The 24,896-nt window shown below is 32.6% G+C and overlaps 1 protein-coding gene across 2 annotated transcripts in view; it reads right to left on the bottom strand.

The window, feature by feature from the left end:
- LOC106118678 (laccase-4) overlaps positions 1 to 24,896 on the bottom strand; it is a 52,809-nt gene that overhangs the window by 21,864 nt on the left and 6,049 nt on the right. The window lies entirely within an intron of this gene.

Here is a 24,896-nt window from a genome sequence, read left to right as displayed (position 1 = left end):
TTTAGAAAGCAGATATTTATTCTGTTGTCATTCGTTAAGATTAATGTCAAATAAAATGTATCTATAACTCGCCTTTCATAATTTCAATACTTGTTTTAACGATAATTACATACGGCAATAGTCTAGTGCAGTGGTTCCCAAACTTATTTTGTCTCCTGCCCACTTCGAGAATAAATATTTTTTTACCGCCCCCATATTTTCACATATTTAAAAACCACTATAACTTCAAATTAAATTAATTAATTATTGTGACCTATATATGTATATTAACGTAGAATTCTAAACGAAACTTTTACTATAACCCGCAGTTTGAAACCTGCAGCGCCTCCAAGGGGGTGTTATCGCCCACTTTGGGAAAGACTGGTCTAGTGGCAATTTGTGTGACCATTCTGATAGAATTGTAGTGTTAAGATTTCTAAATCTCACCATAATTTACAGGACTATTAATAATTTTCCAACTGGGTTTATATTCCCGTTTAAAATATATTGTTATCTCTGTTTTGTCAAAGATAATGACAGGGATGACGATATGTTTTATAAAGAAATTTAAGTCTCAGAAACCAATGGTTATACATTTTAAGAACAAAGAGATTATTACGATTTGGATAACATATCATTGTCTACTGACATTCAGAAACGTTTTTTCTTTCTGTGCGTCCTCTCCTCCGTCGATTAAAAGTAGGCAACGCATATGCAACTGCGTATGTCTATGGGCAACGGCCACTTCGCTATTTTAGCGATTTCTGGTGGCCGCTCGCTCCTTTGCCACCTTATGATATAAAAAAAATGTTGATTCCAACGAAATTAGAAACATTGATAAATAAAGGTTGTAACAAAATCAATTATTAACCGCCTTAATAAGTTTCTACAGACATTGTATAAAATCTATTCCCGTCTCTCTCATTTTCCTTGAAATAACTATGATAACAATATGTTTTTGTACATGTGTTTCGGTAATGTAAACACAGTAACAACATCGTTTCGACCGTGAATATAATCAATAATACGGAATTTAGCAATGACATTATCTATGCTTTTAACGGATCTTCGGTCATGGTTACTTTATTACGTGTTTATGTTTACTAGTCATCGTTCAATCAAGTTCATCATCCATACATCTCTCGTTATATCTGAATTGATTGCTTTCCTACGCATATTTTCTACCACAAAATCCATCCATACTACGGTCTTCCTCTACTTTTGTTAACACCAACCTAAGAAAGATTTTGCGCTGTGATAAAGCTTAACAGATTTCAAATAAATGCAGCATAGGTTTATAAGGAAATAATATTGAGTTGGCATTCATTCCGTCCCCTAGCGTGCCCTTCTCTTTCGATTAAAGGTAGGCAACGTGACTATGGACAGCGGTCGCTTCACTAAGTCGGTGAATTCAGTTGACTTTTGCTCGTTTGCCACCTTATAATTGCTTTCCTGAGAAATATAGTGGCAACAGTTCTCTTGCAGATGGTTATGATACATTATTTATATAAACTAGCTGTCGCCCACGACTCCGTCCGCGGGGAATTAAAAAACTTAATTAGTAGGCTATGTGCTCTTCCAGGCTACATACAAAATTTCAGCGAGATCCCTGCAGTCGTTCTGGAAATACCTCCTAACAAACACCCATACACACATCCATCTAAACATTCGCATTTATAATATTAGTAAGATAGTCCCGTATAGTTTAAAGTCAAGTACCAGAGTTAAATATTAATAAGAATTGAAAAAGAATTGCTTAATGCTCAGGGATTTTTTCTGTATGTAAACAAACAGTTATAATGAGACAAAGGAAACGAGTTTCATTTCCCATGTCGGGAAACACGTGAAAATATGCTAATATCAGTACTCGGGGGTTTTTCTTTATAGGTGTCAACACATTGTTCATAACCTTAAGATACCTTCAAAATACATAAAGATGAATCATTGCAGCTACTAAAGTCGTATTATTTTTGCTGTCCCATTATGTAGATAACTCATATTAAATCTACACTAAGGGACGATTAAATGAAATATACTATATCAAAAGATTTGTAACCAATAAATTCCACTAACGTAAAACCTTTATTGAGACGTGTTATCATTCATTTTTCCCACAATAACAGTGGGTTTCTGAGACCAAAATCTCGGTCTCGAAATTCCTAGGTAAGGGGTATCACAACATGTTTATTACGAGTTTTTTGACAGTGAAAACTCGCAATAATTGTGGTTTTACGTGGTATGGAATTGCACGACATATTTACAAGGTCGACTAGTGAGCGGTGAAGTTCCCGGATAAAGTAAGCCCGCATCCTGAATGCAAAGTGAAGCACGAATCACTTATTAAGAAAAAAAACATATTTTTTATTCAACAATTGACATACCGATAAATTCCGGTATCTTGATGTAATTCTGGTGTGACTGATGTGACGGAATGTGACTTATTATATTTAAAAGCAATATTGTAAAGCAAAATTTTTGACAACCCTTACTATCAAACATTACAGACAAATCTTACTAATGGTATGCGAATGTTTAGATCGATAGATGGATGTTTGAAGGTATCTCCAGTTCGTCTTTACGAATCTCGTTAAAATTTGGCATACAAGCTACTAAGTGTTTGTTTTTAATACACGTAGACGGAGTTGCGGGCTACAGCTAGTCTTATGCAAACACATATTTTCATAGCTTACTTAGGCATTGTTCATAAAAAGAATCGGTAATACCAAATTATAAATTAAATAATCTGGTAATTCCATTTCAACATCAATCGCAAGTGAATGTGTCGCAATATTAATAAAAAACTTTATTAATCTGCAGAGGAATTCCCCAATGAGTGCAAAACATAAACATCAAAATGACCGTTGCTAGGCAATAAAAATTTCATATTAAACAAAATTATTGACTTTCGAGAATTTTTTCACATCTTTACATATTTCTGCACGAATGTTGCAGAAACTTCCAAATATGTCATATTCCCACCCATTAAGTTACTTCTAAACATAAAAAGAATTGTAGTGTCTGTACGTTATATAAAAAAATCATGTTTCGTACACAAGATTAATTTTTTTTATTTTTTCTGTCTATCTGAATGTCGACCCGCAACACCGCGTTTGTTCTGCAACATTTTTTTTTTTAATTTGTAGATTTTTTAATTAAAAATATTAGCAAATTTTAGTTTAATAATTGAAATTATACCATTTCAATTAAGTTCTAGGCTTGTGATAGGCGTTTTACAATAGTCGAATGGCGATGCGCACCTACTATCACATGATCGGAAATCCGTACCTTTAACCATTAGACTATTGGCGCTTCAAACAATTATAACATAACTTCAAAAAATGTGATTTAAACTATTTATTACTTCATTTTCACCTTAAGATAATATATAAATCGAAAGATAAAAAAATCTAAGTGCATTTTACGATACTTATATTTACTTATATTCTCTGTTTGAAGGGGATTCCTTAATAAAAACAGTAAAATACAATTTTAGCTAAACATATTAACATGAATAATAAAAATAGTTTTCACTCGTTAAGTTAAAAGGGGCATCTATAAATGTTTAACGCTTCGTTAGACATAACTGACACTAGACATTAAGATTAGCTTTAAGTGGAAAAAAAGGTTTTAGAAAAAACTACGTCTCTTGTTTAAAACCAGATCTAAAAGAAAAACTTAGTATAATAAAAAGAAAAACATCACTCAAGCTGCGACCTTAATGCGACTTTATTTTCTTTTAGTCTAGCTCTATTTAATAAATATTTAGTATACAAATATACCTCACGCCTGTAACCCAGAGGGGTACGCAGAGACCACGAACTACCATTTGGCTAAACGAACTTCTGCAATCCACTTTTCGCCCTTGTAAGAGTCGGAACCTGACAGGAGGCGAGAAATTCACACATATGTTTTTATTTATTTTTGCTGATATCTTCCAGTTGAATCACGATGTTTCCCTTCATCATAAGAACGTCATATAAATGTATATATGTAAATCGAAAAACACTGGTACATTGCGGGATTCGAACCCAGGACCCGTAGATTACAAGTCAAGTGTTTTACGCGCCAAAAACATTACCTTGCTAAAAAGTTGTTGCTCAGTCATACAAATAAAGAACAAAATATATGTAACAATTTACTGTCGGTTTCTAAGACCGAAAAATCTGTATAATATATATCTTCTTCCGTGCCATTATCTTTAACAATACAGAGATAACATATTTTAATCAGAGGATTTTGGTCCCAGAAATCTACGGTTAATCATTCTTTGATATCCATAATATATTTTTAGCACAATTTTGTTCTAAAAAAACAATTCAGGTAAAACCAACGTATGCCTAAACAAAACACTCGAGAAAAATGACGTCATTAGGATACTCCCACTGACTATTAAGATAAAGAGTTTAGTAGCAAAAACTCAAAAGGAATCGAATGATCGCTCGCCTTTATTGACATAGCGTTAGCAAACGGGTATTCCCCTAATGACTTCATTCGGAATACCTATTTAATCGTAAAGATATAATCTATTATATTATAATTAATGATCAACCCAATTTTTACCTAGTTTTCAATGAACTTGTCAAACTCAGAATTATTAAATTCTTACAAATATTACTAATATTATAAATGCATGTTTGGATGGATGGATGAATGTATATTTGTAGGTATCTCCAGAACAGCTGAACGGATATAGGACATAGCCTGGAAGAACACATATGCTATAATACTAATTAAGTTTTTTTTTAATTCCGCGGGGACGGAGTCGCGGTCTATAGCTAAATTTACATATGTATAGTTAATATGTTTTTTCACACTATTAGATGGCAAACAAGCAAGCGGACATCTTGATTCGCCGAAATAACGAAGCCTGTCCATAGACATCCCATATTGCAGATGCGTTGCCTACCTTTAAACGGCGGAGGAGGTGACGCTCAGAAAGAGAATGTTTCCCCTTCCTATGCATCACCTTCTCCGAAATATCCACTTCTCCTTCTCATCTTGTCTAAGAAAAGAGTGGGAAGGGAAAGAAGATTAAAATTAGGCCTCTGGCACCACACTCATCAATGGAAAAGCGGAATTGCTTGCACTTGACGCCTGTCTTCTGTGTGATCGTGGTGGTTCACCAGATGAGCCGACCCATTCGTACATCAGATATAATTATGCTGGCGTCTATCACCGGAAAATCAAAAACTTAACATCAATCGGTTATCGTGGTCAATCAGTTCTATATTTAAAAAATAAATGTTTATAATATTATACTTTTAAATAAAAAAATCCGAGCGTCATAGACTTTTATCAGATTTGGAAAGCGCCATGTATTCCCCAAGTCAATATGTCGTCGATAAGACAGTATAATTATGTTATAATCTGTGCACCTGACCTTTACCTTTACGTCATACTATACTGAACGAACATAAACTTGTCCAGTTTGTAAACTCACTAAGCATATACTACCAGAAGCAAATCTTACTTCTTACTAATATTATAAATGCGAATGTTTGGATGGATGTTTGTTTGAAGAACGGCTGTAAGGATCTCAATGAAATTTTGCATAGATGTAGAAAATAGTCTACAAAAACACATAACCTACTAATTATGTTTTTATTAATTACGCGGTCGGAGTCACGGGCGACAGCTATTCATAAATATATGTACCCTAGAAAAAACATTTCTCTCGTATGTAAAAAATATACACCAATTATTTTAAAGAAATTGCTAACTTGAATTTACATTTAATCGATGTTACGACATAATTTATTATTTGAATACGACCCTGGTACTAAAATGAGATTAAAAGACTCGTATCTTTATTCGATTACAAACTTGCGTAATTGGTATTTTCGATGTTTTACATTCCACATTAATTTATAAACATTTAAAATGAATACTTTAATTTTTTTTATTAAAATCTTTTTCGTGGGAAAATTGACCTATGCAGTAAGAGCCGAAAATATCTTTAGTTAGTAACTTAATTTAAAATTACACTATGTGTCCATTGCCGAAAGATTTGCATAAAATACTAGCTGCCGCCCGCGACTACGTCCGCGCGTAATTAAACATAACATAATACTGTAAAACATAGTCTGGAAGAACACCTATGTGTTTCATGTATCAATTTTCAGCGAGATATATTCAGCCGTTTATATGGGAAAAAGAAAAGGGCTGTTTTTAGGATTTCCCTGGCAATTATTCGTATTATTATCACCTTTTAAACCTATCCTAGACCTCCACGAACATTTCTAAACCAAGATAATATAAATCCGTTCAGCCGTTCTCGAGTTTTAGCGAGACTAACGAACAGCAAATATTTTTTTTTAAACACAAGATAATTTCATCTCTGTCATTTCATTCGAAAAAACAAGAGATAACAATACATAGCATGAGCATAATAAAGGTTATGTTGTGTAAATAAACATATTATCAAGAAGTCATATTACAATGTACTCAGAAAATTAATCAAAAAACGTTAACAAGGAAGCGTGAAATGCAAATGATTGTTGCGATCTTTTAAAAATACTTGGTTTCAATTGAAAACATAAATCTTATTAATATTATAAATGTGAATGTTTGAATGTATGGATTGATGGTTATATGTTACTACATATCTTCAGGCAAAACGGATCTTGAAATTTGGCATAGATGTAGAACTACGGGGGGAACATATTAAGTTTTTTGAAATTCCCCACGGACGATGTCGCGGGTGACAGCTAGTCTTACTAAGAAACGAAAATACGAAAGTTTCGATGGTTGGATGGATGGATGTTAGAAGGTATCTCCGGATTAGCTGCATGGATCTCGTAGAAATTTGTCATAAATGTAGAACATAGTAGGGAAGAACACATAGGCTACTCATTAAGTTTTTTTTTAATTCGGCGCGGACGGAGACGCCTGTAGCAACTAGTTTAGTAATAAAAAGAAGAAGGTCAAATTCCATGCATTGCGGCCATTACGGTTATTGATATTTTATGAAAATTTTGTGATAAAGTTAAGTGATATTGTTAAATAAGTTCAGTTGATGTATTTAAGCATTAATTGTAGTTTGTCTATAGTTTAGGGTTTGTATTGTAATCCGGAATATATTGTTCAAAAATATGTAGATTAAAATAATTAATATCGGCAACCCTAATCACATGAAGCCTGCGGTCTCAATTAAAATATACCTACAATCTTTGATTTTAGAAACATTATTTGCCACGAATTTGCCACTGCTAGGGTTGCGACAGGAAATGTCGATAATTTTTTTTTAAATAATAAATGACGCACAGTAATATTTATCTGTATTCTTATATATTTGATTACTACAATAATTAAACATATGCAAAAAACTGCTTATTATTTTTACAAAATTTGCAAGGCATTTCAATTAAATCAATTTACTTAATAAATAGACTTCGGGTCATGCAAACAATCCCCCGATCTCAAAACCTTATTTTTCAGAGGGGAATGCTTTATGCATACTCCGCGCCCCGGGGGGACGTTGTAGTTATTTGGGATTCTCCGCCATATCGGAGGCATACCCAGTAAACCTCTCTGTTCCTCCAACGCATCGGGACGGCGCATCGGGCACGCTTTCGTTCTCGTCTGCGGCCCCGTCTGCCCGATCTCAAAACCTACCCTGAGTTTGCCTTGGCCAGTATCAACCACGCGGTCTCAGAGCAGGTTGATTGAATTCACACATATCTTTGAATTAATTTGCTAATATGTACATGTTGCACCACGATGTTTTCTTTCGCCGTAAGTTTTAAAAGTATCGATAGATTTTAAATATTTTTCGATCGGTGTCACATCACTAATATATCCGTTTTCCGACATATCGTTAGCTATATCGGGAGTACGGAGCCAAATTGCCAAAAGCGTTCGCATCCGATATAATTGGTACAAATAATTCGGTAAAATCCATTTTCATAATAGAACAATGCTTTGATCATGAAACGACATACTCGATGCGTATTTAAAATCACGAGATCTTTGTTTATATTTCGAACTGGACGAGTGTTTATGGATTTGACAATTTAATAGATTCTCAGTTATTTTTAAATCCGTTTGTAATTTTTAAACAATTAATAAGTATTCACATATCTTTAGTATCAAAAATGTCTAAGCAATGTAAAAATGAAGGCACGAAATCGTTAAATCAAAACAATTATGAAACGGATGGTATAATTTGTTAACTCTAAACATTTACATTATGCATTGAATTATATTATGTCTTCGTGAATCTCGGCATGTATTTTAAATTCCAGGTTGCCTATATAGCGGTTGCATTTTGTTTTTGAGGTTTTTGAAAATACGGAAGCAGATTTTTTATGTAGAAAAAATTGCCGATGATATTTTATTATTTAACAATCATTTTGTGGAATTTTAAATTTAGAAATTTTACTTATAATTCGAAATTTAAAAATTATAAATTGCGCACTAAAATAATGTAAGATTTCAAACAATTTCACACAAGAGTAGTATATAATCTTATCTACATAGAAAAACTATAGAATTGTGACAATATCAAATATATATTTTGTGTAATATATTTCACATCATGTTTTATATTTCACATAAAAAAACTCTTTTCGTCGCCGACCCAAAATGGTTTTATTCCCCTCGGGAATAAATATTGGAAAATATCAAGTAAGCGGCTGGTATTATTATGCTTAAGCCCGGAGCGATGAGTTTTTTTTCTGCTATTTAACGATAGACTTTATTCTTTTAGCATCAGATGTGAATTTAGAATTGTTAAAAATTTGAAAAAACGGAACACGGGTTAAAGATAATTGGAGCAAATCGGTATTCACTGAAAACGAGATGCTTAAATTGATTTCTCTTCGAATTATTAGCAGGTTTTTATACATACATTCAAGTCGAATGGTCCAAGAATAAAAGTATAATTAAATCATCTTATGTTTATGGACATTGCTACTAATATTAACAATAAACAACCTAATAAATTGCAGATTATTTCTTTTAATTTTTCTAAAATTTGTTATAGGCATCTTTTTAGGAAGATTCAGTAGAAAGAGAAGGCATTGGCTCCTTAAATACAGGTTTACCTAGTTAAGGAGCCAAGGCGATATTGACATTATAAAGGCGATATTTAAATATGCAATGAAGAATGCAATGCAATATACAAATAATCTTTATTATATTATCCTATATTTCGATTTCGGATTGATTACCCAACTGGCATCGAGACAGCGAGAACAAAATAATTCAAAATAGGTCACATTCGATTCCTATTAGACCCTTTGTACACAAATCAAAGTAAGTTTTCGAAACCCTGAGATTTAAGTCGCTAAGCGACTTACCCAATACAATGTCATAGACCTTCTTACCCACGCATCGCTGAAATTCGTTTCTTTCGTTCGTGTGTCAATCGGGCTTATTCTTTACTAGCGGCCGCGACACTGTCCGCGCAGAATTAGAAAAAAAACATAATAAGTAACCTATATTTTCTTCCAGACTCTGTTCTATATGTATGGCAAATTTCATCGAAATACGTTCAGCCGTTTAAAGCCTTCTCTCTTCAAATATACATCCATCTATCTATCTAAACATTCGCATTTATAATATTAGTAAGATATTCATTAAGAATAGTTATATTGAATTAACGAATTATTATAAAATTGAAAATCCATGGTACAATACTTTTAAAATTGGAAAAAACGTACGAACTCTATTATTTTCTTATTTATCACAAACTATGTTTAAATCACAACAAACATCCTGTGTACTTGTAAACAAACACATAACAGATAAAGCTTACATAAGCATGTAACAATAAAGCCATCAATATTGTCAATGTAAACTCACCTTACAATAATTATATAGAAATTAATGTCTCAAACGTGCTCAGAAAAAGACTACGTGAGATTAAACTATATCGAAAATGGATGTTACGTTTTAATTACTTCTTGTTTATTAACTGTATTTACTATGCTGTAATTTTTCTAATATTATAAATGCGAAAAATCCAGAACAATTGAACGAATCCTACTGAAATTTGGCATAGATGTAGAACATAATCTAAAAAAACACTTAGGCTTCTTATGTCAGGAAGAAAATCCGACACTGGGCCGGTGGATCGCAACAATAGCCTTACTAAAATGTCGTCATTTATGTCCCGTCAGTAATCATTCTGACACTTGACTTGGTAACAAAAACGTGCCATTCGCGCCAAATGGTTCTAAGTAATAATGTCTAAAACTTATTAAGTTTTTTTTAATTCCGCGCGGCCGGAGTCGCGGGGCACAGCTAGTAGCATAGTAATTACTCAGTGATTCGGTTAACTTAAAGAATTTATCAATAGTAGAGTTGGTTGCAACTTGAGCTGCAGGAATGTCTCGCTCTACCGATGCTTTAACCACACAGAGGAAGGCTTCAAGTGGAAGTAATTCTGCGTTTCGTTTGATAAATTTAGGAAGCAAATTTTAATCCATCTTTTATCTTTTCCCAATTTTTAATTTCAAAAACAGTTGCAAGGTCATTTGCTGATTCTATTATACGAATGCTATAAATACGAATGATTTGAAGGATAGATGTTTATTAGATTTATAGTCCACTATTAAGCCTAATTAAACTTGTAATAGAAATAGGTTAGAACCAGGATTCGCGCATAGTCTACTAAGTTTTTAACGCATAGACAACTTATAACGTTTTCATCTTTAATTCGCGCGGATGGACAGACAGCTAATAAGACAATAAAGTAACTTATTATAGGGTAGGTAATAAATAAAAAGAAATAACTTGTACCCTATTCTCGTATAAAAAATCACACACACTTTTATATTGTTTTTCAACTAATATAGATATTTGGACAGCAAAAATACATACATGTATAATGTTAACAACATTTTAACAACATTCGAAACAAAATTAGTTGAGTTCGCGGCGTCATTTAAACTTTACACAGTTAGGTAATTAGAGATCAAGTCGTCGCTGGCTGTATGCCAGGTGGAAATCACGTAAAATCCAATTATAAAATTTCAGGCCACCCGTCCGCATGAGATAAAAAACATAGTTGCATTTACCGCATAAATGCATATTCAAAACGTTCATGAGAACATTCTCACCAAGTTCCCTTGTTAGTTAAACACTGGCTGCAACCCGCGACTCCATCCGCGCACAATTAAAAAAAACTTAATTGGTAGCCTATGTGTTTGTCCTATGTTCTACATCTATGACAAATTTCAGCACGATCCGTGCAGCCGTTCTGGAGGTACCTCCAAACAAACATGCATTCATCCATCCATCTAAAATCATAAGGTGGCAAACGAGCGAGCGCCACACACGCACACTCATCAGACGAACGCGGAATTGCTTCCACTTCACGCCTGTCTTCTGTGTGGTCGTGGTATTTTACCGGGCGAGCCGGGGCAATACGTGCGAAGATGTTAAAGCGGGCTCTACCACTGTTAAAGTTAGTGTAGCTTCCCAACAGTGAAAGAACTTTTCAAATCAATTCAGCAGTTCATAAGTATTGTAACTATTCATGGGTTCACATTACTTAATACTTATGAAACCAAAACAAAAAGGCAAAACTTACCTTTGACATTGAAAAATCAATATATTAAATGTCCTTTGTGCCTCAGGAGATTCGAAATACAAGGTTTTAATTTAAATTAAGCTGTTCAACGTTATCTTAATCTCTAATCCAGTCATAAATATCCGTTGCCCTTAGTGAGGTGAAATAAAACACAAAACGCACAACGACAAAATTATAGACTTGTATATTAGACCCTTATTCCACATGCGACTCCGACCATGAGATATATTTCTCTAAGCAAAGCATGTTCCATTAGCTGTCGCCCGGGACTCTGTCTGCATGGAATTGAAAAATCTTAATAAGTAGTCTATGTGATATTCCAGACAATCTTCTAGATTAATGCAAAATTTCAACGATATCTGTTAAGCTGTTCCGGAGATACCTTCAAACAAACATTCATCTAAACTTTCACATTTATAATATTAGTAACATAATAAGAGTTCTACTGATATAGCCCCAACTGATCATAGGAATAGCAGTCGCTCTCACAGTGGTAGAGCCCGCTTTAATATCTTCACACGAATCGGCCTGGCTTGCCCAGTGAAATACCACGACCACACAGAGGACAGACGTGAAGTGGAAGCAATTCCGCGTTTCGTCTGATGAGTGTGCGTTTTCATTCTGTGCATCCTCTCCTCCGTCGATTAAAGGTAGGCAACTCATATGCAATCGCGTATGTCTATGGGCAACGGTCACTATGCTATTTCAGCGATTTCAGGTGGCCGCTCGCTCGTTACCGCCACCTTATGATATAAAAAAAAAGTCGCACGTTTAGTCGCCTAGTGGAAAAGTGGTCTTTAACATTTATGTGTGATTTTCTGAGAATTATGTCGAATAACTTATGCTTTATTACATCAAAAGCATTTATTTAAACTCTATTATACACTTTAACTAATACGCAAACTATTTTAAATAAAACACATTAAGATTACTGTAAGCAAAAAAAACGTTTAGTTTTATTTTGTTATAGAATCAAACATAAGATACTGAATTTACTGTGATTTTACTCACTCAGAATCGATTAAAGGTTAAATAATCCCTTAGTGAAGATATCTCTCACTATATTTATACTGAGGGACATCCGTAACACGGTCATAGCTGGTTTAAGAAAAAATTAAAATTTTAAGTACTACTTCAAGTAAGTAGAGCTATTTCGCAATATCAAAATATGAGATACTAGCAGTCGCCCGTTACTACGTCCGCGCGGAATTAATAAAAAACTTAATTATTAGCCTATGTATTGTTCAAGAGATCCAAGCGGCCGTTGTAGAATTACCTTCTAACAAACATTCTTTCATCTAAACATTCGCATTTATAATATTCGTAAGATTATAGGATACAGAGGTGTAATGTAATAAAATGACAGCAATTGCGTGGTTTATGACACATTTCCTTTACCTTCAATGGTTCCATTATATAACATCCTCTACAGTTTGTCCCTATTACACAATAGTAACCGTGATATAGATAAAGCCACTTTGAAACGGCTTACAATTCCCCTTGCAATATATTCTTCTTAGAAACCCCAAGATTTCAGCGTAATAGCTACTTTGGTGGACTAAAGATAACAGATATTCGAATAATGTTTTTTTCAAACGAAACTAAGTCGCATAAATAGTAATATATCGATTTAGTATCGTCAGTTTTTTACGCCTTACAATGCCTATTTATAATATCAATGGACACCAAAATGGTTAGTAGTTTTTATAGGTAACTTGACTTATATCGAACATTTTTTTAATTCATTTACAACAATTATTAGTGAAGAAATACTTGAAAAACAACAACACATCATATAAGGTACTAACATGAGTGATTTCTCCGCTACGAAATATTTTCAACAATCACAAAAGAAAAATTGATAGCAGTATGAACTCGTTAAACAGTTCTTTAGAAAAACGACACATCAAGGTTCCCTACCTCTGACCTATGACTATATTATTTACAGAATTTTCATCTTTTAGAATACTTACATTTCATAGTATTTTTATTTGAAATCACTGTACACTTACTGTCAAGTTAAAACACACGAACACTGAAATTACCTGCGAGAATAATTTGACTTTTAAAGCGAGCTAGATTTTAAGTGTTAAGGAGTAGTTACAATCGTTACAAAGATATAAAAGAAAAATAAATAAATATTTTATTTTATCTAAAATTGAATATTGAAATACCAAAATGGTAATAAAATAATTTTAATTTCGGTAGCAAATTTAAAACAGAAAATATTTTTTACGTGATTTAATCTTATTTTCACAAACGTATGTTAATTTACGGATTTATGTATAAATTAAAAGAAAATTTGCTAATTAAAAAATGTACATATATTTTTATTTAGTCTTAAACCTTGATTCGAAATTGAGTTATTAATCAAAATTCATTTTTAGAATAAAAATAGAATTTTAAAAATAAAAAAATATCGCGATAAATTCTAAAACAGAATTGTTAAAGCTTTAAGCTGTGCCTTAACCCGTGAAAAATCTCTGACCATCTCTTGAATTTTTTCAATTCGTCTCGGCAATTAGTACACGACCGTCGACATTTTAGTTTTAACTTATTTATTTCTATAATTTTTCTTCGTTTATTTTTAAACTATTAAAATTGTATTAAACACTAAAATAAAACCTTTTTTATTGCAAACAAGTATCAAAAACGTGATCGTCATTAGACAGATTTAATAATTAAAAAACAGATGTTCCAAGCATTCTGTAGCCAATTGATTATCAGTTCAAAACATCAAACGAAATGCCGACAATAAAAACATAGAACAATTTACAAGGAAAAATCGTATGACACGGAGTCATAACGGTTTCTTTGGTATTATCTGGGGACTGCCCATTAATTAAACCATCTTTGATCACTATGTGAGTTTCCACTGTTGTATAACCTATACAAAGATATTGTTATCTTTTTTTTTGTAATGTGAATGATAGACACAACAATATGATTTCATACACTTGTTTATACTGTGGAAACTCACGGATAGACATATTAGCTTTTATTTCTTTGTTCAGAGCATTGTGTTCTAAGTTGCCAGCATCAATATTTCCTTCCAATTATAGTGAAAGCTAATATACTCACGTTTATTTATCCGGTGTTGGCAACGAATAGTTTCGACTCCATCGGGGACCCTTCATCAGTGTGAGTCGTTTTTCATGAAATCTCACCCGGATGAAAGGCCCCCGATGGGCTCAAAACTATTCTCTCGCGATACTGAACAAACATACGTAAGTATTTAGCTAATTAAATATTAGTTTATGATAATGTCTCTCAAAAGTTTGAATCTTGTATGGATGAATGGATGGATGTTTGTAAGAAAGTATCTCCAGAACGGCTTAATGGATCTCGATGAAATTTGGCATAGATATAGAACATAGTCTGGAAGAACACATAGGCTACTATTTAAGTATTTGTGATTCCGCGCGGAGTCGCGGCCGACAGCTAGTAATGTAGCGACTGTTATACAAACTAAAGTAAGAACAATTTTATGCGTAGACAGGACAATATTAAAATAAATTCATAATCTGATTACTCCATTAGCTATCTATAGAATAGCCTTTAGAAAAAATCAAAAGGAATAATGTTTTTAATATAAGCTACCTAAAAAACATGACCTTTAAGTTTTCACTTAATGTATTACCGGACTTTTACTTTGTACTTGAAGCTTTAGGCGAATCCTTTCCGTAAACAAAAAAAATCCACTTAAATAATGGGTCTGCAAACTTAAGGTAACAAAAGCGGAGTTAAATTGTTAAGATAGGAGAAGTTTTAAAATAGGAAAGGAAATTGATAATGGATATTAAAACTAATTATTCAACAGTGGTAGAGCCCACTTTAACATCTTCGCACGAATTGTCCCGGCTCGCCCGGTGAAATACCACGACCACACAAAAGACAGGCGTCAAGTGGAAGCAATTCCGCATTTCGTCTGATGAGTGTGCGTCCCGGAGGCCTAATTTAGTTCTCTTTCCCTTCCCACCTTTTTTCTTATAAGGAAATGATGGGAAGTGGAAGTGGCCTTTCCGGATGAGAGGATGCATGGAAAGGGAATATATTTTCTTTCTGTGCACCCTCTTCTCTGTCGATTAAAGGTAGGCAACGCATATGCAATTACGTATGTCTATGGGCAACGGTCACTTCGCTATATCAGTGATTTCAGGTGGCCCGCTCGCTCGTGTGCCACCTTATGATATAAAAATATAAAAATCTGTTGTAGTTGACAAAGACGTATTGCAGATATGTCACACAATCAAACCGACATATAGTGAACTAGGAAGCTAGAATACCATTTGAGAGCAATTACTAATCAATGTTCATACGGGCTTGTAAACAATAGAGTTCCATGTAACTGTTTGAGGGGCCTCTTATATACATCTAATCCTATATTAGAGATTGTTTACATGGCACAAAAGATAATAAACAAAAATACTAACTAATCAAAGCGTAGGTATCCATTGCCGAAACTCATGTTATATAGGTTATGCTGATAACAATTAATTTCGGCAAGAATATAAATATTCAAAATTTTAATCAAATAATGGACAAATTAAATTAAATTGTATTGAATCAATTAATTTAAAATGTGTATTTTTTTGCTCATATTTTTTTATTTTTGCGTTAAACGCATACAGTAGGTTAAGTCTACCAGGCATATAAGCCAAAATTGCAAAATATACAACTTATAAGTTCCCTTTCCTCTTACAAAGGCAAAAGAGTGGACAGAGTGTGCGTACTCCGCGGCATCTTTGTCTATATTAAAAGAATTTTATAATGATAGTGGTCTGTGTAATTTTTCAATTAACTTTTTACGTTGGTTAACTTCCGCGTTATCAATTGTGAATCACTCCAGTATAGCGTGTGTAAAGCCCACGACATTGTCAGCCAATGGACGGACAATTGCTTCATTGTTCACCTGTTCAAGTTTAGACTTGTTGGGCTAGCACGAATATTTGACACGCGCCATCGAATCGTCATCGAAAAAAATTGTATTACAGTTGTAGGAAAGTACACCAAAAATCTCATACTAATTTTGATATTGACGATAACGATATGAAGTAACTTGTCGTAAATATTCGTAATAGTCTCACTGGATAGATCCCGTTTACAGCAATACTGGTCTTAAACATAAGAGACGCCATAAGTATTTAAAAAAACTGACTGACTAAACCCTATCAATGAGCGGACGAATTCGAATATAATAAAATTTAAGACAAAAACCTGTCACAAAAGAACTTACAAACATACCCGCATACATAAAAACATACATATGCGCAAAAAACATAACCTCGTCAGTAGGGTAATAATGGAAATACGGATCCGGAATCAGTATGTCCAATGATTCATTGGTAGCTAATTATCCATCACATCGATTTGTTGATGGTGTAGACTAATTGACTTCCCAGTATACCAACAAACAGTGTGCACATCAATCACAGTATGGCAACACTAATTATTGGCATAGAACTTCGTATTACGTGAACACCTCACGATCATATAATCACAATTAGGAGAGACAAAAGAAAACGACATCCTTGCAAAGTCCAGGTGCGGTCTGTTGAAGAACCCTGGACTCTATTTAGTTTTACTAGATGGCCAGCGAAGGGGTTTAGTGAGTCACGCCTCACATAAACCTGTCCTCCAGAATGCAGGGTATCTTTAGATCAAAATTCAAATTTCTTTTTAATGTTTTTATCCTATAATTTTAAATTATATAAATTTTATATAAATTTATTTTTAATATTACCAACCATTCTTAATAATTCGAAACGACATTAGTCGAATCTAAACTATTTGATTTAACTAACTTAGAAAATAAAACTATAATTTCAAGCTTCAATAGCCTAATGGTTAAGGGTACGGATTTCCGACCACGAGGTCGGGGGTTCGAATCCCGCCATTCGACTAATTGTCGTAAACCATATCCTAGCACAAGCCCTAGACCTTAGTTGGAATGGTAAAAGAAATTTAATAAATAAATTTACAAAAAAATCTGCTAATATTTTATTTAAAAAAAAACACTATAAGCACTTCTTAAAGTTTTATACCTATAACAAGTATATCCAATACTTAGTACAGTCACTTCCAACTACAGAGAACGCCTACATTCGTTCAGATTACTGTGGGTCAGTGATCTAGTACAGCGGAAGAACATTAAATTTAATCAAATCCAATTCATGACCGTGACTATCAATACGGCTCCGTTTTTATATATTTAACTATACAATGTTCGAAATAAAAAAAAATAATAAGTTAAAATAAAGATACAGGGTGTCTCTACAATACAAGTAACACATAATTCTCATACATTTTTGTGTTATTAAACGCTCCGTATAGGGCTGATTTAATGTCAATGAAATTAGTTTCTTGGTAAAAGATTATGAGTTGAATTTATAGTCCATTTCACGTCGATCAAATTGTAACAGCACAAACTACGATACTCACATATTAGGTACTAGTAAAATATAGAAATGTATGTATAAAATACATTTAGATTGTGAACATGTTCCCGAATATCCCGGGGGCCTCAACTGATTGCTGGTAACACATCGTGTGCGCTCTTCGCATGCCTTTGATAAAATACGAGCGGAAGAGAATTCTTGCTATGTGTTAAATCTCGAGCAAGACAATATTTTAGATTTTACTAATATTATAATGTTTGCATGTATCGATCGATGGATGGAGTAATGGGTGTTTTTAAGAAGGTATCTGCAGAACGGCTCAACGGATCATGATGAAATTAGGCAGAATTAAGTTTTTTTTTAATCCCAGGGAAACGGAGCCGCAGGCGAGAACTAGTCTTTAATATTATATTAAATGTGTTTTACTACAATTATTCAATTTATTTTGGCGCTGGAGCCTTTGGTGACGGTGGTGTAGATTGGAACTAATAAGATGAATTGGCTCGTTTACGTCGGAACGAAATAAACGCTGTCAAGAAGACCTATCCATTTATAGAGATTCGACTATCAATCGAAATGTTTTATATAATTTAAACATAGAGGGGGTTAGACAAAATGCAAAAGCTTGGAAGCGATTCTATAGCGAACTTCAAAATTAAATGGAACTGACGCGCGACAATCACGTGACTTATCGAAAATTATTGTCAAATCCATACATTTTTAAGTAAGTTATGACTTCGGAGCATGCACTTTGACTTACCCCCCTAGACATAGTAATAAAAAATAACTAAATTATAATTCCTTGCCGTTTCTTTTATAAAGAGGTACATTATAGGTAATTTATTCATGAAAAAAGTTTCACTCCTTAGGCAGAACTCTTATCGCTTAATGGAAATATAAAACTTAAATAAAGAAAATAAAGACCGTAATTATGTTAAAAGAAAGACTTCCTATGAAAGTAATAAAGGAGTTAATTCGTTTTAAATACATAAGCTAACGCTATAATATTATTCTGCTTAAACCTTTCTTGACGTCCTAAGCTTTTATAATGTTCTTACAAGCGGTCGAAAGCTGTAAAAAAACTTATTAAGTAGCCTTTGTGTTCTTCCAGACTATGTTGTACATCTATGCCAAATTTCAGCAAGATCCGTTCAGTAGTTGTGAAGATACCTTCAATCAAACATCCATCCAAATATTCGCATTTATAATATTAAGTAAGATTAATTAACAATTAAAAATTAAAAAAATGAGGAACTAACGACATGACGATTCAAAAGAGCCATACGATGCGGTTGTCGTTTTATTACGATGTTCGAATATCCATCTTCCAGGTCCGTTAGATGGTATTGTAAATTCAAATACAGTCGAACCTGGGTAAGCGAGAATTCAAGGGGCCTAGATATTTCTCTCGCTTATAGGGGACTAGCTGTCACCCACGACCCCGTCCGTGCGGAATTAAAACAAAACTTAATATAGATTTATGAAATTTATTGTTTTCCTTTATTAATATATTTTGTGATGACACTGGCGTACGTCGAAAAAAAAATATTAGTTGCCTATGTGTTCTTACAGACTATCTTCTACAACTATGCAAAAATTCATCGAGATCCGTTCAGCCGATCTGGAGATACGCTTAAACAAACATCCATCTAAACATTCACATATTTAATATTACTAAGATTCACTGTTATACGAGTTTCTTGCTTATGGAAATCGTCCATCGGAACCTCACTTAGTTGTCTTGCTTATCCATGTGCGATTGTACACCCATTTTTTCATTCATAAAAAAGGAACATTATTTAATCATCATTTTCATTAGCAGATACTCAAAACGGATGTTTTATAAGACTAAAAAAAAATTGTTTTCAAAATGACTTGCATTTATCAAAGGATGTTCATTTTAACTTCATAAGCAATTACATCATTAAAGACAAAAAGTTCAGTTCAGCGTCAGTTTTTATTAAAACACATCTTAGCAAAAAGCTTTCTAAAGACTATACAATATTAAGATTGAAATAGATTTTGTGCTTATGACGTTTAACCGAATCCGACATGTCTTGAAATAACAAAGTAAAAAGAACATCAATATTGAGGAAAAAACATATATAAAGTTTAACCCTTAATTCGATTGTGTCCAGTGTGACGCACAACTAATTAAAAAAAATCTACTGAACTTGTTTAGAGATAATTTCGCAAGTATGACTTTACGAAAAAAAACAGTTTTTTTTCCTACAACAATATTCGTCGAATTAAGGGTTAAAGCATTAGGTTACAGTAAAAACGAAAAAACTTTTTTTTTTTAAATTTGAGCACACAATCTTTGTTGTTTATAACTAAAGTTTTATCAAAATAGTGGTCATTTGATAATGAAATAGTAAACATTGATTTTTATTTAAATAAAATCCGATATTCGATTCGGCAAAATGTATTCAGCGTGTATATAAAATTGTTACCAAATAGAAATTACACTTTCCTGACAATTCAATTATAAAGCAAATAACCCATCAAAAAATCTATTTCACAATACAAAAAAAAACAATATTCATCACCTGTCACGTTAATAGAATATTTTTTTTTAATTTGCAGTTCGATTAAAGTTGAAAAATTCTCACACATACGAAATTGCATCACGCGTATTGTTTTTGACGGGAAATAGATTTTTTTTAGGAATGAATTCGCTTCGCAAAAAAATACGTTTTCATTTCGTATCCGATTTAACGAGCATTAATCGAAGCGTTGTGATTTTTTTATAACAAAACATTGATAGTGCAGAAATATTTTTACATTTCAAAATATTAATGTGTATTTTTAATGCATAAAACCGGTCTAACTTCACTGATATGACACTTGGATTTGTAGTTTGTCATCTCTTTCGTTCTCTTTAATAAAAACAGAGACAACAATATATTTTAATAATCACTGCACATGTTTGAGAAGAAATTCATAGATACATATGTGTGAAGTCAACTAACCCGCACTTGGCCAGCGTGGTTGACTATGGCCTAATCACCCCTAACTTAGGGTAGGCTCCGAGCCCCTCGGTGGGGACGCATAGTGAGCTGATGATGATGAATCACTGCAGCCATTATCATCATCTAAAACTTTAAAGTTTTGGCTTAATTTATACGGCCGGCCTCCTGCCTTTGCCAACCCTAGTTGAAAGAAAAATTAAAATTAATTGTTTGTCTTTCATACATTAACAATAATAAACATCTTACTAATTCTTACTAATAATATAAATGCGAATGATTGAATGGATATTTGTTTAATGATATCTCTAGGACGAGTGCATGGATATCGCAAAAAAATTGTCATGTACAGTATAGCCTAGAAGAACGCATAGGCTACTATTAAATTATTCAAACTTTCGTGAGACATTATAATAAACTTATATAAAAACGGCTAAACACTCACGTATACTAAATCATGATGACGTCATCATGATGAAGGGCCCCTGGGCTCGAAACTAGTCGGTGCCGCCACCGGACGAATATACGTGAGTGTTTAGTCGTTTTTATATAAGTTTATCATAGGTTAATAATTAAGTTTTTTTAATACCGCACGGACGGAATCACATTTGAAATGCAGTTAGAAATAAAATATAATAAATAGAACAGAGAGCCGAATCCTACGATAAGATTTTAATATAGCTTTGTTTTGATATTCAGAAGAAAGTTGATATGAGACTAAATAAGTTAAGTGACCCATTTTTTGATGTTTAAAATAGTAGATACACGAATCTAAATATGGATTTGTTTTTTTATAGTTACTTAAATTGAACAAAGTAACCTAATTAACTCGTGTGACTCATTTTGGTTTTGTAACGTACTTTTTAGATTAATCTAATATCATAAATGCGAATGTTTAGATGGATGTATGGATGTTATTGCATATCTCCAGAATAAATAAACCGAATCGCGCTGAAATCTGCCTAGCAACTTTGATATGAAAGATTTCATCGTAGCCTATTGACCTATTCTGCGTTAATATTTTGTATCAAAAATGGTTAATGTATAAAACATATGTTAGATGTATAAAAATAAATTTCGTTCATTACAATAACAAGATAAAATTATAGTCATCACTTTTAAATAGTTAAGATGTTTTTAAGAAATGAGATTGTCGATTTTTTTTAGTTTTATTTGAGTATTTTTTTATCTTATATATAAAATTCGCGTGTCACAATGTCAGTTACCATACTCCTCCGAAACGGCTTGACCGATTTTTATGAAATTTTATATGCGTATTCAGTTATTTGAGAATCGGCTGCTATCTATATTACTCGCGCACGGAGTCGCAGGCAACAGCTAGTTGAAGTATAAAATTATTTTAATTGACTCTTAAAAATCCAGCTCTAGATCTCAATAGATTCAGATATGTCTAATTACAATAATAGTCTCTTCCTTGCAAAAATTGATCTTGAGGTCATGCTAATTTAGTTCGCGTGTCGTCTACATACCTTAGCTAGATATGACGTAACGAATGCTACTATTGTAATACAAAGAACACTGTGATTTATTTATCAATTTGAGGTCAGAATTTAAAAAATCAAAATATTTCAATAAGTTTAAATTAGAATAAGGTATATTATAAAGATCAAACGGCCAAAACTTTAATTTGATTTAAGAAAAGGTCTGTTTTAATTTGCACAATATCTTACTAATATTATAAATGCAAAAGATTAGGTTAGGTTAGGTTAGATGTATAATAGAAAATAGTTTGACAGGACGAATAGACTATTTACGAAGTTTTTTTTTAATTTTGCGCGGATCGTGTCTAGAGAAAAGGTTAGTTATGTTCAAAAATGATGAAACATAGGAAAAAAAGAAAAGGAAAATACCAGAACATGTTTGCTAATGATTATTTATAAGTGTACACTTGAGATATGATTTTATCTGAATAAATTATATCAGCATTTTAGTGTCATGTGTTTTTATCATCATCGTGACGAAAGTGTCTTCACGTCAAAATGACACTTAAAGTTATCAATACTATCTTTCTGTAAATCCTTACATGGTAGTTTTTTAGTTACAATCTGACTGTAGTTTCCGAGTTCTTACTTTTCTTATAACATCAATTACAATTACATAATATTAACAGCTTGTCCAGAGTATTACGTAAAGCTTATTTTTTAAACATGTTCAACAATATTAAATAAGCCTATATTACTAAAGGGTGTTTCTCGATAAGCTGATCGGCCTCACGACCCAATGGGAAATTTATTTACCCAATGACTCAATTAATTTAAAAATCCCTTTTTTTTAATCCATGGAGAAACGGCCTAATAGAATAAAATAAAAAACATTCCATTTTTATAAAAAATAAATTCTATATTTAATCGACCCAATGGGAAAAAATCGCATTGGTCCGATTGACCGGTAGTCCGATCGTCCCAAAGGGAAACAAACTAAGGAATAATGTTACATCCTAATGGTAAAATAATATTTAAATTCCGTCCAGTAGTTTTTGAGTTTATTCAGTACAAACATTTTGTATATTTGATAAGAAATCATTCCTCTTTAGAATCTTTATCTGTTTATAAACTAACCTTTAATCCTGACTTCACTCGTCTTTTTAATATTGTTCATTTTAATAAAATTTTATTATATATTAAATTCACAGTATTAAAAACCAATTTTTAACTAAAATATATTATTTAAAGGAGTCCCTTTAGGCAGGGTTCCGAAGATACTGGCAGCGTTCCCCCTTTGAATAGCTATACTAATTCTTTGTCCAAGGTAGCCGCCAGCTCGTCGGTCCCCTGTGATGTCGATTAACTTTTTTGATATTTCCTGTATTTAAAATTTCCTGTATTTGAAATGTAAATTGTAAAAGTATTATTAATATAAACAGTTTCATAGTTTTCCTGTAACAAACATTTTCCGCTTTATGTTATTACGGAAATATAAATATAAACTATGGAGAATTCGTAACTATTCATAATTAGTTAATGACTTAATATATTTTAGTTTTAGTAGCAAATTTGTTACTGATTTGTTTATCTTAGATATAATATTACTAATATTACAAATGCGAATGTTTAGATGGATGCTTGAAGGTATCTCCAGAACCGCTGAACGGATCTCGATGAAATTTGGCATACATATAGAACAAAGCCTGGAAGGACACATAGGCAACTAATATTTTTTTTTATCCGGCGTACGCCAGTGTCATCACAAAATATATTAATAAAGGAAAACAATAAATTTCATAAATCTAGTTTAACCACAAGTTAAGGAAAAATATAATGTGGCAAATAACAAATAAAACTTTAACTCACAATTGCTATATTGTTTTTATGTAAAAACTAACAGTTGCCCGCGACTTCACCAGCGCCTTGTACAAAAATCTAATAGACTATGTCACCCAGGGATAGCGTAGCTTCCTAAGAGGGAAATAATGTTTTAATCTGTTCAGTAGTTTGTTCTATTTAGTGCATACAAACAAACAAATCTTTCCTCTTATTAGTATAGAAAAACATACATTTTTACAACAAACTAATTTTCCGTGACTTCACTAACGACCATTTTTCTCTTGATTTTAATTTGTATGACAACTAATACATTTAACTAAATAACTTCAACCTTTTTAAAAATAATGTATTAACAAAAATACAGCAATTTATATTCATTTATATTTGACTTTAAATTAATTTGCCTTCAAAAGTTTTATACGGACAAACATACGTTACTTCGTTTTGTTAAGAAAAATTTACATAATACGTTGATAAAAGATTAGTAATCTCAAATTTCCATCAGTTTTATTTAACGTATGATATTACGTGTTATCTATCTGTACAGCAGACCGTGGGCTTCCACTGACGAAACAGTTGTATTAAAGATATTATCATTCTATATGAAAATTTTATTGACAATGAACCTCTAGTTTAAAATGGCCTTTTCTTTTATACAACCCAATTTATAACGTTAATACTTCAATAATTTCTTTCTTAATATAATTAGTATAGGTGTGTAGAATATTAT

Source organism: Papilio xuthus, unplaced genomic scaffold (assembly GCF_000836235.2).
Source record: "Papilio xuthus unplaced genomic scaffold, Pxut_1.1 DF827570.1, whole genome shotgun sequence".
Lineage (NCBI taxonomy): Eukaryota > Metazoa > Arthropoda > Insecta > Lepidoptera > Papilionidae > Papilio > Papilio xuthus.
This window is presented reverse-complemented; position numbering and strand designations above follow the sequence as displayed.